Source organism: Miniopterus natalensis, chromosome 10, assembly GCF_054644295.1.
Source record: "Miniopterus natalensis isolate mMinNat1 chromosome 10, mMinNat1.hap1, whole genome shotgun sequence".
In the NCBI taxonomy this organism is placed as follows: domain Eukaryota; kingdom Metazoa; phylum Chordata; class Mammalia; order Chiroptera; family Miniopteridae; genus Miniopterus; species Miniopterus natalensis.
This window is the reverse complement of record NC_142090.1, coordinates 52,565,950-52,580,686: the sequence shown is the minus strand read 5'-3', so window position 1 is coordinate 52,580,686 and position 14,737 is coordinate 52,565,950. Positions and strand designations below refer to the sequence as shown.

At 37.6% G+C, this 14,737-nt stretch overlaps 1 pseudogene; it reads left to right on the top strand.

Annotated features, from left to right (window-relative positions):
* The first annotated feature begins 10,835 nt into the window (after positions 1–10,835).
* On the top strand, positions 10,836–14,401 carry LOC107542277 (heterogeneous nuclear ribonucleoprotein A1-like; annotated as a pseudogene).
* Positions 14,402–14,737: the final 336 nt, after the last annotated feature.

Genomic DNA, 14,737 nt, shown 5'->3' with positions numbered 1-14,737 from the left:
TGGGAGCAAGTTTTAGCATCAAGGCAATGGCAGCAGAAAAGCTGAAGAATGTAGAGGAAGCTATGGACCCCGAATCACTGTCGTGAATGACAGGCCTCTTCTGCATTTGCTTTCATTCACTCTCTTTAGCAGCTCATTTCCTAAGCTGCGATTGAAGGGCTAAGTAGGACCCACAGCTTATCCGTTGATATTGTCATTTTCTTGAGCTAAGAATAACTTAGAGAAGTTCTGTTTGTTTATTATGTATACTTATTTCTCAAAGAATTACACAGCTAAATAGAAGTATTTCTAACTTAATTGCATCTGAGAATTTGAGATTTCCTAAGAAATGACCAAAAAAAAAAAAAAAAAAAAAAGCTTGAAATGATGGTTACTCGATATCCAGCTCAAAGGGCAAGTCGTCTTGTATTATATAAACAAATAATAACTGTATATACTGGGATGTATATAGTTTAATATTATATACTTGCCTGATAGTGATCCCAATGTTTATAATTATTCTGAAAATTTCCAATTTATAGCTTCAGTTTTTGTCCAATCCCTAAAAGGGAAATAAATAGTCAGTAAACACTTTGTTCTACTAATAAGGACGATAGAGATATAGAAGAACAAAAAAGGGGGACATCTGTCAACAATAAAGATAAAGAAATGAAAATAATGACATTAAAAAGAGAGATCTAGAAGGACAATATACTGTGTCCCTGGGAATCTGCCGGAACATAAAGTTGATGGTGACAGCTAGTGAAGGCAAGGGTCTTTGGTCACCAATTTCAAGGGGAGAAAAAAATAAATAAATCTGGAGAACGTACTCTCACCTGGGAACCTGCTCTCATCAGCTAATTCTGAGAACAGGAAAGAGGAAATTGCGTCCCGGCAGCCTGGCGGGGGCAGTGGAGCAGCCCCCTTGCTGCTCACACAGCTTCGTGCAGGGCTGCTCCGCGCGCTCCGGACAAAACGCAAACTCAGCCTCAAACACCAGCGGAGATATTGCAAAAGGAAGATTTATTGGGCTTCATTGCATCTTGAAAGGATTAGTTGCACCTGCATATAAAGAATCTCGGTGGGTGCAGATAAACATGCCGAAGGCGCCTCTTCTGTGACTACACTGCTTTCCCGGGCGAGGCGGCCCGCGCTCGCCCGCAGGTTGGCTTCTGAGGAGCAAGGGCGCCACCTGCTGGTGGGCGGCGTGAGAGCACTTAGAAGGCTTTCCTTGAACTTTTTCGGACACAGTTACTGAAGAAAGAGTTTCAGTTCTTTGTAGCTGAATCACAGAATTGTTGAAAATACTTCCTCCTAGGGATTTTATTCCACTTTAAGTTACATAAAATAAGTTAAAAGTGCACTTTAGAAAGTAAAGTGGGAAGAAGGGGTGAGGGAAGTAAGACGACGGCATGTCTTTTGATAGAGAACGTGAACAAGGCAAGTTCTCCTTTTACAGTTAAGAGAGGGTTTGCTTTTGTTTTGTGTTTTCACGCCTAATTATTCGTATTTTCTTGAAAATGCCTTCAGGCAGATTAGCTATTTAAGAATCTTAAACTTTTTGATACTTAAAACATTAGATTATCTGCTCAAGAACATTAATATCAACATTTAGAAATCAGAGCAAGCATGTATCAAAATGTAACAAAGCATAATAGCTTTATTAATGTTAAACTACTTCAATAACTTCTTTGTTCCACATAAACATTACTCACCTGTGCAAGGTAACTACACTTGTCTCTCAGCTCCTGACCTGAATATCAACAGTATGTTTTAAACATCCATATGTTCATTTTTCAAAAAATCATTACAATGAAAATATTTCGCTTGCTCTACAAAATGTACTTTGTTCCTAACTATACTTACCAATTCCAGAGTCCCCACTTAATTAGTGTTTCACATACATTCAACCATAAAACTAATCTGGGATAGACACAGGGAAGCACTTCCCAGGTCTCCCTTCAGAGAAGGACCTGTTGCTCCGCACTTCAGTTCCCAACCTCTCTAGGGGTCCCTCAGCTACACCTACTGACTCTCTCAACTGCTCCAGGTCCCGCGGTCCACATCCAATGGCTGGTGGATAGAGAAATATAAAGGCCAGCCATTCGGGCCTAACTTTGAACTACTCTAACCTCTAAGGGAACTTCTTAGCTCCAGAGCAACCTGTAGGACTGACTTCCATCAACCTTCTGGGCTTGAATTCAGCCTTTGCCCCATCCTTCCCCCAGGTGTTGATGCCAGTGGAGCTCCCTAACGCACATCTCCAGGCTAACTCCATCCCCGAGGCCAAGTCCAGGGGGAGAGCCTCATTGTGACCACTGGCTTTGTTTTGCCCTCTCTATAGAAAAACACTTTCTTTTTTACCTTAATCGAAAGTTATTTATCGCTCATTAAATCATATGCAACACATAATACATTCTTAGGTAACTAAAATACTATAAAATGCATGATTTGGGCCATTGTATCTATTTCATATCGTTGAAACTTATTTGTATGTGTGTGTATTGATAGGTGGTTCTAAACTGGAAAGCCTGAGCAGTTTATCAGGGCAGTGTTTTACATTCTAGCTGGCTTCACTGTAACATGTGGGTGCTTAAAAGTATTTTAGAGAAATATGTGCCATAGAGCATCTGTGCTCTTAATAATTTGAGATGATTGATTGATCTGAGATGTTTTATCTTCCAAGTTGAAGTTAAAAAGACAGGACTAGGATTTTATGATGGAAGGAAAATGCCCTCTAGTGGTAAATATTAATTGTTTTATTTTAGAGCGTTAAGCTCAACACCTTGCTTAACAAGTGTCTGCTTTGTGCTGGGTGCTGTGCTGGGCCCAGGATACAGTTGTGAATAAAACAGAAAAAGGTAAAATCCTCTTCTAATATGCATTCTAGTGAGAGAGACAACCTGTAAAAAGAAAACAATTAAGATAATTCTATGTTTAGTCAATAAGATGAAGGAAACAAACAGGATTCTGAGAGAGAACAGCAGGGGAAACTTGCTTTAGCATCAGGTTCCACTTCACTCTAATTTACAGTTTGTGGATTATGGGAAGCTGTCCCTGTTGCTGTTGTTGTTTGTTTTAAAACTACTCTACGTGATATTACAGTGATGGATACATGTCCAAACCCATAGAATGTACAACACCAAGAATGAACCCTAAAATAAAGCATGAATTTTAGGTGATAATGACATGTCACTGTTGGTTCATCAGTTACAACAAATGTACCACTGTGGTGGAAGATGCAACAATTAGGGAGACTATGCATGTTTTGGGGCCCGGAATATATGGGAAATCTCTCTTTCTCTCAAAGTTACTGTGAACCTAAAACTGCTCCACAAAAACCAAGTCTTTTAAAAAACTAATTAAAAACACACACATTAATTTAGGGGGTATTTAGGTTGCTACCACCTTGGAACTCCCTCCTTCAGGTTAACTTAGCAAAACCCAATTGTATGTCTTCTCACAAATTTAATCTCAGTGCCCAGCCCAGTGCCTGACCCAGAATCGAGAGCTGTTAATAAATAAGTAGTTAATGAATCAATGACAGTAAATAGAGAAAGAGTTTATTATCACATCAAAAGAGTAATTAATTTTCTTTATTTTGGGTGACATATTCATCCACCCTGTGCTGTATCCATGCACCTTTCCTAATTAAGTGTTGCTCTTTTCCCATCTGCTTTGAATGAGGGCACCAGCTTTTTTAATGATTCACAAAGGATGCTAGGCCACTCCTAATTTTCTAGTTTATGAGGCATTCAAGTGAGCACAGACTTCTGGTATTAGGTCAGATAAATAAATAATTCAAGCACACATTATTAGAGGGTGAAGATAAAAGCAAGTGTGAAGTATAGGGCTGGACACTCTAGTAACATGAGTGCAAATATTGGAACAAAATAAATGTGGGTGTTTTATTCTTTAATTCACTTATTTCCCTCAGGATTTAGGTAATATTTATAAACTAAATATTCTAACAAGACTCTGACTAACAGAGCTGAGGTCAGAGAGCAGTTTGTCGGCAATAGTGGAGAAAATTATTCTAAGTACACACCCACTAAAACAGCATGTCCAGCCACCCAATATTTTCCCATTGTTTTTGCAGAGAAAAAAGAAGTAGTCCTAAATTTCTTCAAAGAAATTATGGACAGTTTATTATAAATAGAAAATAGGTGACAGCTTAAACTAGCTAATGAAAAACTTAGCTCCTGCCATAATGTTTTTTCTCTCTCTCTCTTTTTCTTTTTGCTCAATCCCTCCCCCACCCCAGCCGTCTGCCTGCTCTCTATCTGTGAGTCTGTCTCTATTTTGCTTGGTAGTTCAGTGTGTTCACTAAATTCCACATGCGAGTGAACTCATATGGTGCTTGTCTTTCTCTGACTGGCTTATTTCACTTAGCAGGATGTTCTCCAGGCCCATCCTTGCTGTTGCAAAGGGTAAATTTTCTTCCTGTTTATGGCAGAGCAGTAGTCTACTGCATAAATGTACCACAGCTTTTTATCCACTCATCTACTGATGGGCACTTGTAAATAACACTGCAATGAACACAGGGGTACATATATACTTTTGAATTAGTGTTTCTGGTCTCTTCGGATAAATTCCCAGAACTGGAATCGCTGGGTCATAAGGCAGCTCCATTTTTTAATTTTTTGAGGTAACTCCAAACTGCTTCCCACAGTGATTGTACCACAATGAGCTTTAATGACAAACAACGTTTTTTAACAACTTTGAAAACCTAAGAACATTAACATTTTCAAACTATGGGTCAGAAACCTAAAGAATAGATTCCTAAAGAGCTAGGAAATAAAATTTCAACACATTCCTCACACAACTACTTGTAAAGAAATTGGGACTTCTTAAATTTACTTTGAAGGAAAATAAATACAAGCCTGATTTTATTATTTTCCTTTCCTCTCATGCCAAAAATTGGGAAGGACAATTTAACGTTGAGAATAACACCCTTTGTAACTTAATAATCTGAGTGTTTAGAGAGAAATGAACAGTTTCTGTGATCCTCTCCTTTACCTGTCACTATTCAGTAAATTTAATGTGTTGTTCCACTCGAGCATGTTTCTCAGTGTTTTCTGTGGACTCCCAGGGAATCCTGAACCCATTCACAGGATCTATAAAATCAAAAGTATAGTTATTTGAGGTTATTTGAGCAAAAAATCAATTGGAATTGGGCAGCACCAAACTAGAAGTGGTTAGGAGTGCTCCCCCAACAGGAATCAGGGGAAAGACATATACAGAAAAAGTGTAGAATCAAAGAAAATAAATTATTTTAATGGCTATAGCTTAAAGCCTAGTTGGCTGTTTGTGATTGCTCTAGCGTTTTGATTCATGGCCTTGAGGCATTTACAGGCTTAGATTTGGGTCTGCTTATTTAGGCCACCATGACATTAGAGCAACATTAGTTTAATGGCTTCTTTGTTTAAATAATTAAACAATTCCCCTATTTTGTTTATCTTCCCATACATGAGAGATTGACCAAAAATTTAGTATTAGCACCACTCAGAGTTAAGTTGCTCTTGTCTCATTGGGCAACTCATGGCTTATGATGTCAGATCTTTGGAAAGATTATTTTTGCTGCTCATCTTTTTTTTTTTCCCCCTCCAAGCTTAGTGAGATTGTCTTATGTGCTGCTGGTGGTTATAAATAAGTATTTAAGGCCTTTAGGGGAACACAGTACACCAGGGAGACAACAGTGATGACTTACTAGGAGCACAATACCAAAAGACCCAAGTATACTCCCTGGCCAGGGCCCCCATCAACCAAAACAGTTGGGATGAAATAAATCGAAGAATGTAGCTGAAGGAGCATTCACCTGTTTTAGCCAAGTGGCTTGTTTGTTAATATCTTATATTTGCTACAATACCAGAGGTTTTGATCCGTGTATATAGTAAGAGCTATCTCCTATGGCAGGCTCCTCCTGTTCAGTCCATATGTAATCTAAAGCAAATTTATTATCTAAAGTCACCTTACCCAAGAAAGTCTAGGTCATTTTGTTAGTGGTCTGACACGCTTCTAATGTTTTTTTCCTTACACTTTTGGTTGTATACATTTTGATTGTTTCTTAATTTCACAATAATTTTGAGATAGAATTTTCTATATAGATTCTAGAAAATGTATCTGTTGGAACTATTTTAGCCTCATAATTAATATCAATTAATATCATGTAAGCTTTTAGGATTGTTGTCAAACTGGGGATGCATCTATCAAGTTTCTCCCCATAGAAGCCAAATTATTACAGGGCACATCAGGATTTCTTAAATATTCTATTTCTTCATTATAGCAGTGTTTTACAGGTTTTATATTATTTTTATCATCAGTATTTTTAAATGTGTTCATATGATTGACTTATGTTGAACAACTTGATATGTAATCAAACAGCCTATTTATTACTTATACTCAAAATTTATCTCTTCCTCTTAAGTTACTGTTTTAGTATTGCTCTAAAAATTTTTGTTACAGTTCCTCTGGATATCAGGATAATTTCTACTGATATTATAGTGCATCCCTATCATTTTGTTTTATATTTCATTTTTATCTGAAATTTCTCTCAGCTTTTTAATAAGTAAATTTTAAAGTGACAAAAAAGTTACCCTTCAAATATGCCTATGTCAGGGATATGTAATTTCTCTCAAGCATTCCAAACCATCTTTCCAAATTGCAATTAAAATAGCCCACTTAAGCTTTATCAACTTTTAAATACATTGTCATATTTAGCTTATATTCTGGTTTCACTTTTAAATCTTCAAAAATACATTTACAACTTTATAATAAGAAGCAGATTTTCTCTTTAGAGAAAAACCCAAGTCGTCAAGTGTGTTTAAGATAAACCAAAGATAAAACTTGTAATTATGGCAAAATACCAAAGCAGTGTTTCTGGTATCCCAGCAGTAGCTTTTTCTTTAAAGACATCAAGGTTAGGAATTTATGACACATATTTTGTGTATTCAGTACTGTTTTTATGGAATGCTTGCAGCTCTTAAAAGTAACTGTTATATAACAGACTATGAATAATATTCAAAGGTAAGTTACAACATTGCTGATTTTCTATTTATCAAATAGTTTTTAAAAATCACTCAAAGGGCCCGGCTTACTTGGCTCAGCAGTTGAGCATCGACCTAGGATCCAGGAGATCTTGGTTCAATTCCAGGTCAGGGCACAGGACTGATCTGCAAGCTCGATCCCCAGCAGGGGGCAGCCCATCAAATGACTCTCATCATTGATGTTTCTCTCTCTCTCCTTCTCCCTTCTTCTCTTTGAAGTCAATAAAAATATATGTATTTTTAAAAATCACTCAAAAGATTTTCCACTGTAGTAGTAGGACAAGTAATTGTCAATGCTTGCTATTTATTATATAATGTAAAATCTACAGATATGAGTTATAATTGATTTCTAGTTTATTTATGTGGATCATTATTCTATATACACTTGATCATTTCAGTTACTCTTAGAATGTTTTAAGTTAGTTACATACAGTGGTACCTTGGTTTTCTAATGTACCGTTCGAGCTCTGAAACGTTGGAAAACTGAGGGATCAGCAGCCGACAGCTGGGCCTTGGGATATTGCCCTCAGAGGAAGCCGCGTGGTATGTTCGACTTCCGAGGCGTGTTCGGAAACCGAAGCATTTCCTTCCAGGTTTAAGGTGTTTGTAAACCAAAATTTCTGTCAATGGAGACATTCGAAAACCGAGATACCACTGTATTTTCCTTTTGATATTTTCTGAGTGCCCATGAAAGTATGGCTCATACTCAGCAATTAATTCAGTATTTCATATGAAATTTCCTTTCTTTTGTAGAACATCACTTTTCATCTTGACTACGGAAAGCAAACATATTTTGCCTAAAAATGTGTCACTGAAAGTTCAGTGTTTCAAAATAAAGTCAGTTAGTTGAGAACCATTTACACAAAGCAAGATAGGCAACCTTTGGTTCTGGGTAAAACTAACTAGAATCTCCTAAAAGTTTGAAAATTTAAAAATATTTTTTCAAAACATTATATAAAAAGTGACATGTTAGTAAATTCTATGTTCTGTTTGATTCTCTAAAACTACTAATGTGCTCATAATCATTAAAAAAAGCTATTTTTTATTAAATAATTTTGCATAAGGTTATTGCTCAGCATAACAATCTGTAATAAAGGTAATGATATTTGTCAAAGTCATAGTATGAAGCTGCAGCTCACTTTTGTGAATGCTCTATGGACTATACTCATTGAGAGGGTTTTAAAAATTATTAACTTTACCTTCTTTCTGCTTTTTTTATTTTTTGTTTTTGTACACATTCTATCTCATCATAATTTTTCTTACCTATATTTTTATGTTGGCCAGGGTTCTCCACATACATACACAAATATATTCACAATGCAATAAGGGATAAATACTCATAACAATGATAATCCTTGTTTCTGCAACTAGTCACATCATTGCAGCTGGTATTTAAATTACCTTCTTTCACGACCTTCAGCAAATAGCTAAGCTGGTTGTGGTTGGTTGTCTGGTGAAGTGACCCAAACCTTCCTTCCTGAAGGGTTTGGGACATTGGTAGTCCTTCCTAAATTGGATAGTTGTAGTTGCTCATTGACTTTAATGGCATGTCATGGTAGTACTGAGAAACATCTAAGGGATCTCCTATCTTTCAGACATGCTCCTCTTTATTTCCATGGCACAGTAGCCATCCAGTTCCCCCTTGGTTATCAGGACCAATAACCTCAGTAAGTACACTGACTCCCTTTTATGCCTGCAGGTCAAAGGCATGAGGAGCTCCATGCTGCTGGGAGGCAGTCTTAGCTTCCATTCTACTGGAATCATTGGTGGGCTTCCTGGTGGAAGCAGTCCTCCTTTTGGCACTAAGACCTCTAGACCGGCAGCAGAACGTAAGGTTCTAGAAACAGGAAGAAAACATTTTGCTAGTGGATCACCAGGTGCAATAGTGACCGGTGTCACTCCCATTACCACCTTTTTCTTTCCTGGACCTGAGATTCTGGCTATTGGAAAAACAGCAACATATATTGGTAGCTGACATAGAGCATATACAGCCTCCTGGAGAATTAACCGAACCCTGCGAGATATTTTACTTATCTCTCATTGTAAGTGGGGTTTCAAATAGCTATTTAACCATCCTATCAAGTCAGATGCTTCAAGATAATGGGGACATGGTAAGACCAACAGATTCCCCAAGAGTGGGTCCTGTGAAGTGAACTCCTTGATCAGAAGCAATGCTGTGTGGAACGCTGTGACAGCGTATTAGGTGTTCGGTAAGTTCATGGATGTAGTTTTGGGAAAAGCACTACAGGCAAGCATGACAAATCTGAAGTACATATTCCAGTAAGAACAAAATACTGCCCTTTCAAAGATGCTTAGCAGTCCAGTGTAATCAACCTATCACCATGTAGAAGACTGATAACCCCAAGGAACTGTGCCTATCAGGGGCTCGCTGCTGATTTCTGTTGCCGGCAGACCGGAAAACGTGCTACTAAAAAAACATTTCCAGAATTATATTCCAGAGTACACAAAATATCTTAACAATATTATTAAATGTGCTGTTTGAAAGTGACTGCTTACTTAATATTCTAGTGTTAGCATATGACTCAGGCACATTATAGCAGTTAAATTTTTTGAAAAACGTATGTTTCTGAGGTATAATGTTAACCTTTAGAAGATATGATCCTATATGTTGAATACTAAATTGAATAATAGTTTGTGGGGTTTTTTACATGAAAATCAGCATATTTTCTTATATACCAAAAACTCATTCTATATGTTGATTTTTTAATTCTCACTTTCAGCCAAATTTGATTTTATGTAACATAACCATTTATCATTGGGTAGCAGGTTTATTTAGTGTCCCTCATGCATCTTCCAATTAACAAAAGTGTCAAATAGGCCCTGGCTGGGTGGCTCAGTTGGTCGAAGGGTCCTCCTGTAAACCAAAAGGTTGTGGTTCCGATTCCCAGTCAGGGCACATATCTAGGTTGTGGGTTCAATTCCCGTTCAGGGTGCAACCAATTGATGTTTCTCTCTCAGTCTATGTTTCTCTCTTTCTCCCTCCTTCTCTCTCTCTAAAAATCAATAAAACATATCCTTGAGTGAGGGTTAAAAAAGAAAGTGTTGAATAGATCAGAATACATTACTTATTGCAAGTGACCATAACTTTAACAGGAAATCCAAGAACCAGAGTGCAGTGATTTCCATGTTTATCAGAACTGAGAATTTCTGGAATTCTGATCAATTCTGAATCACTGTGAAATTAAAATCTTCAGAGTGTAGAAAGTGACTCTAATGAAAAAGCTGTAAGAGTTAGTAGGAGGGAATCACACACACATATGTGGAAGAATATTATGAGAGAAATTTACTAGGGCTTAACTATAACAGGGACTTCGAGGTGTCTTATGGAAGAACTTTTTGACATATTACACCTTAAAACCTTCACTGAAGAAGATTGTGGAGCCTCCTTTTTTGGAGATCTAAATGAAAAAGTAGACCGGATTTTATCTTTCAAATTAAAACCCATGTAGTGTCAGGAACCCATACAGATGACCTTTCTGTTCTATGATTCCATTATTTGAACCATTTGTGAAATCCTAGCCCTTCAATTGCTTTCCAGTGCTTGTCTCCTGTTAAGTCCCAGAGGTATATTTTCCTCCCAGGCACCAGCCCACTTAAAGCAAAGCCGTCATGGGAGTTGCCAACTCATCAAAAGCAGGGTCTAGTCCAGCATTAACCTAATTATACGCTGCAACCACTTTTCTTATGCATCTGGGAGTAACTCCTTGGCTTCCAGCCAGCCGTTCAGGGATTTGATTTTCAAGTGACATAGCCAGTTACTTTAAAATGTTTACTTCCTGAACACCGGAGATGGCATGTCATCATCACAAAGGGGCAAATTCACAATTGGATCAAAAGCCTCTGCTCATATTCGCCAGCGTGGCTTTGCCAGTGGCCAGGGAGGCCCGATCTCTGGTTTCTCTGGACTCATATTTTCTGAGTAATGATGCGGTATCGTTCATTACAACTCACTCTGAGATGATGAAGTCGTTATGTGTGCCTTGCCTTTTCTTCACAGAGCATTGGTTAACATTTTTTTAAGGAAAATTTTATATAAATCTTTGAGATTTCTGGCACAGAAATTAGGCAGACATCTGGAAAAGAAGCGGCATCGCCTATCTCCATCCAAAATGTATTTTGTTTCATGTCTATACATTTTTTAAAAGACAATATACAAATTCCTTAGCCATGAGCCTTTCTGGAGCAAAAGTCTCTGAATAGTCCATGGGTTATCTTCTGCATCTTAGAAAAAGAACTCTATGCGTTTCTTCCATCCCTACATTTCAGGGGGGCTACAGTGTGGCGTAGAGCTCACATGTACTAAATCAATAGCATTTACTGTTGGCAGAAAAATATAATCTGCACCCAGTAAGTAGAAACATAAATACAACCTCACAAGGAAGTTAGTCAATAAGTGCATTTCTTCTCCATCTGTTGCTGCTGAGTTTGGCTAGTTTCCCCTTGTGGTGGTTTGTAGTATCTGTCTTTCGATATGTTCTCCTTGGTAGAGGCTTTATGGGATGGTTTCCTGAGCTGTTATAAGACTCTTTTCCACACTCATTGAGTGGCTGCCTTGATTGATCTTAACAGCACCTTTGAAAATTCTGGTGGAAATCTTTTCTTAGTTGAGGTTTTTAGATATTGGCTATAGAACTAAATAAGGAGTTCCATATATCAAAGTAGTGTGTTTGGAAGGGTGCCCAGAGTAAAGAAAACATTAATAGGCATAAAAAGCTAGCATATGGATACTATAAGAAGTATGATGGAAAATGTCCAAATAAAGTAGTGGAACCTTCCAATCAAAGAGTGTGAGGGGCAGTAAGGAAAATATGTTCTCTCTTATGTTTCTGCCAAAATGTAAGGACAATACAACCTATAGAGCAAATTCAGCAGATGCTGGAAACTGAAAAAAAGAACACTAGTTGCAGCCAGCTTAGTTTAAAATAACATACTACTTATGTCTGAATTTGATTGCAATTATATTCTATTATTTGATCTATTTTATTATGTTATTTTATCTATGTAGTTTGGTCTAAGATCACCTTAAATTAATATAGTTAGATTGTACTAAATTGTCCTCACAGAAATAATGAAATAGTATCATTTTCTTAGAAAGACCAACCTAAAAAAGATCTATAATACTTCCTGAACTCAGTCACTCGGTAATTGTCTTTAAGTTCCTATTATGCATCTAGATATAAATGAAGCATATAAGTGTGGAATACAGCATAATTGCATCTTTTAAAGAGTTTAAAGGTTAGTTAAAAATAGCAGGCTATTCAAGTTCTTTGCCCACTCTAGGGCATTTATATCAAGGTTTTTGATTATAAAGATTTTTTTTGTTCCCAAATTCTAAGGAATATTTTATTTGGAACCCTGAATATAAATGCTAAATTAATTATTTTTATTTGAGACACCTAGCTTTTAGGTAAAGTTTGTCATGTATTTTATAAGATTTTAAGATCCTTTAGATGGTAAGAAATAACCTAATAACACCAGATAGATGAAAGGCAGAACTTTTTGTTACTTATAGCTCCAAACTAGAGAAGGCTTCCAGGCAGGGCCACACTGGATTTTTGCATCCAGGGACATGGTAACAGAAGCTGGAGCTGATTAGGGCTGATGCATAGTGGCCTAGAGTGTGAGTGCCCAATAAGGAAAGTAGTTGGGTGTGTACTTGATTAGCTGCTCAAGAAGAGAAACTGGTTGACCTCTGCTCAGGATCTCAAAACTGGGTCAACACAGCATTTTTAAAAAATCACAAAAAAATATATTATATGATACAGATCCAAACTGTGAAAATATTCTTTATAATTCATTCATACTTTCAATAAATAGTTAATGAACACACATTAGGTGTTGACTCCAAGATGGAAATTGAGAAAATAAGAATGAACAAGAAGATTCATCTTTGGTGGGAAACAAGAGAAATTATGACAATTTAATTATAAATCTAAGAGAGTCACATAACATAACTTGCCACTGAAACCCAAGCATAGGTGTTACTTCTATAGTCCAGACCACTCAAGGAAAGTTTTTAGACATAGGATGTATCATGAACAAAGATTTAAAAAGCTAGATATAATTTAATGAGCAGCAATCTTAGAAAAAACCCTAGTACAAGTTCACTGTATAAATAAAACAAAAAAGTTCCAGAAAGATAGAGACTTGGTTCATGGCACAGATAGTATGGGAAATAGCCTACAATACCTTCCACACCCAGTATTCACCTATCTTTTCCCTTCTATGGTCATCAACATCAACTTTGTTTAATTGCAAATGCAATGTATTTGACTGTCTGAACATGATATGTAAACATTATAAGAATCTGCACAGAAGGACCTATAATAATGAAGAGGTTTAGAATTACATCTTTTTATGAACACATTTTAAAATGTGTTCATTTGAAAAGAACGGAATTCTTTTTTCTGCATCATTAAAGTCTCCCCTCCCACAGCCATCACGTCTAAGTCAGTCTCCCAAAGAGCAGGAACAGCTGTGGAAGCTCTTTATAGGAGGTTTGAGCTTTGAAACACCTGGTGAGAGTCTGAGGAGCCATGGTGAGCCCTGGGGAATGCTCACAGACCGTGCGCTCCAGACGCTTTGGGATTGTCACAGTGACACTGCAGGGGAGGTGGATGCCACCATGAATACAAGGCCGCACAAGGTGGATGGAAGAGTTATGGAGCCAGAGAGGGCTGGCTCAAGAGAAGATTCTGAAAGACATGGTGCCCACTTAACTGTGAAAAAGATTTTTGTTGGTGGTATCAGCTGAAGAACATCACCTAAAAAATTATTTTGAACAATATGGGAAAGTTGAAGTGATTGAAATCATGACTCACCAAGGCAGTAGCAAGAAGAGAGGCTTTGCTTTTGCAACATTTGATGACCATGACTCTGTAGACAAGATTGTCATTCAGAAATACCATCCTGTGAATGGCCACAACTGTGAGGTAAGGAAAGCCCTATCTAAGCAAGAGATGGCTAGTGCTTCATCCAGCCAAAGTGGTTCTGAAAATGTTGGTGGTGGTTGGGCAAGTGGTTTTGGTGGGAATGACACTTTGGTTGTGGAGGAAACTTCAGTGGTTGAGGAGGCTTTGGTGGCAGCTGTGGTGATGGCTATGGTGGCAGTGGGGATGGCTGTAATGGATTTGGTAATGATGGAAACAATTTTGGAGGTGGCAGAAGCTACAATGATTTTGGCAATTACAACAATCAGCCTTTCCAATTTTGAACCCGTGAAAGGGGGAAACTTTGGAGGCAGAAGCTTTGGCCCCTATGGTGGTGGAGGCCATTTCTTTGCCAAACCACAAAACCAACGTGGCTATGGCTGTTCCAGCAGTAGCAGTAGCTATGGTAGCAGCAGAAGGTTTTAATTACTGCCAGGAAACAAAGCTTAGCAAGAGGGAAGAGCCAGAAAAGTGGCAGGAAAGCTACAGGTTACAACAGATTTGTGAACTCAGCCAAGCACAGTGGTAGCAGGGCCTACCTGCTACAAAGAAGACGTGTTTTAGACAATGCTCATGTGGATGGGCAGAAAAGTCGAGTACTGTATTTGTGAGTAACTGTGTAACAGATTATTTTCATTTCTGTTCTGTGGAAAGTGTAAAGCATTCCAATAAAAGGTTTTAATGTTGGGTTTTTTTACACTTATGCTGTTGATTGCCAAAAGTAATAGTCTGAGCATGATGCTGAATAAATATGTCTTTTAA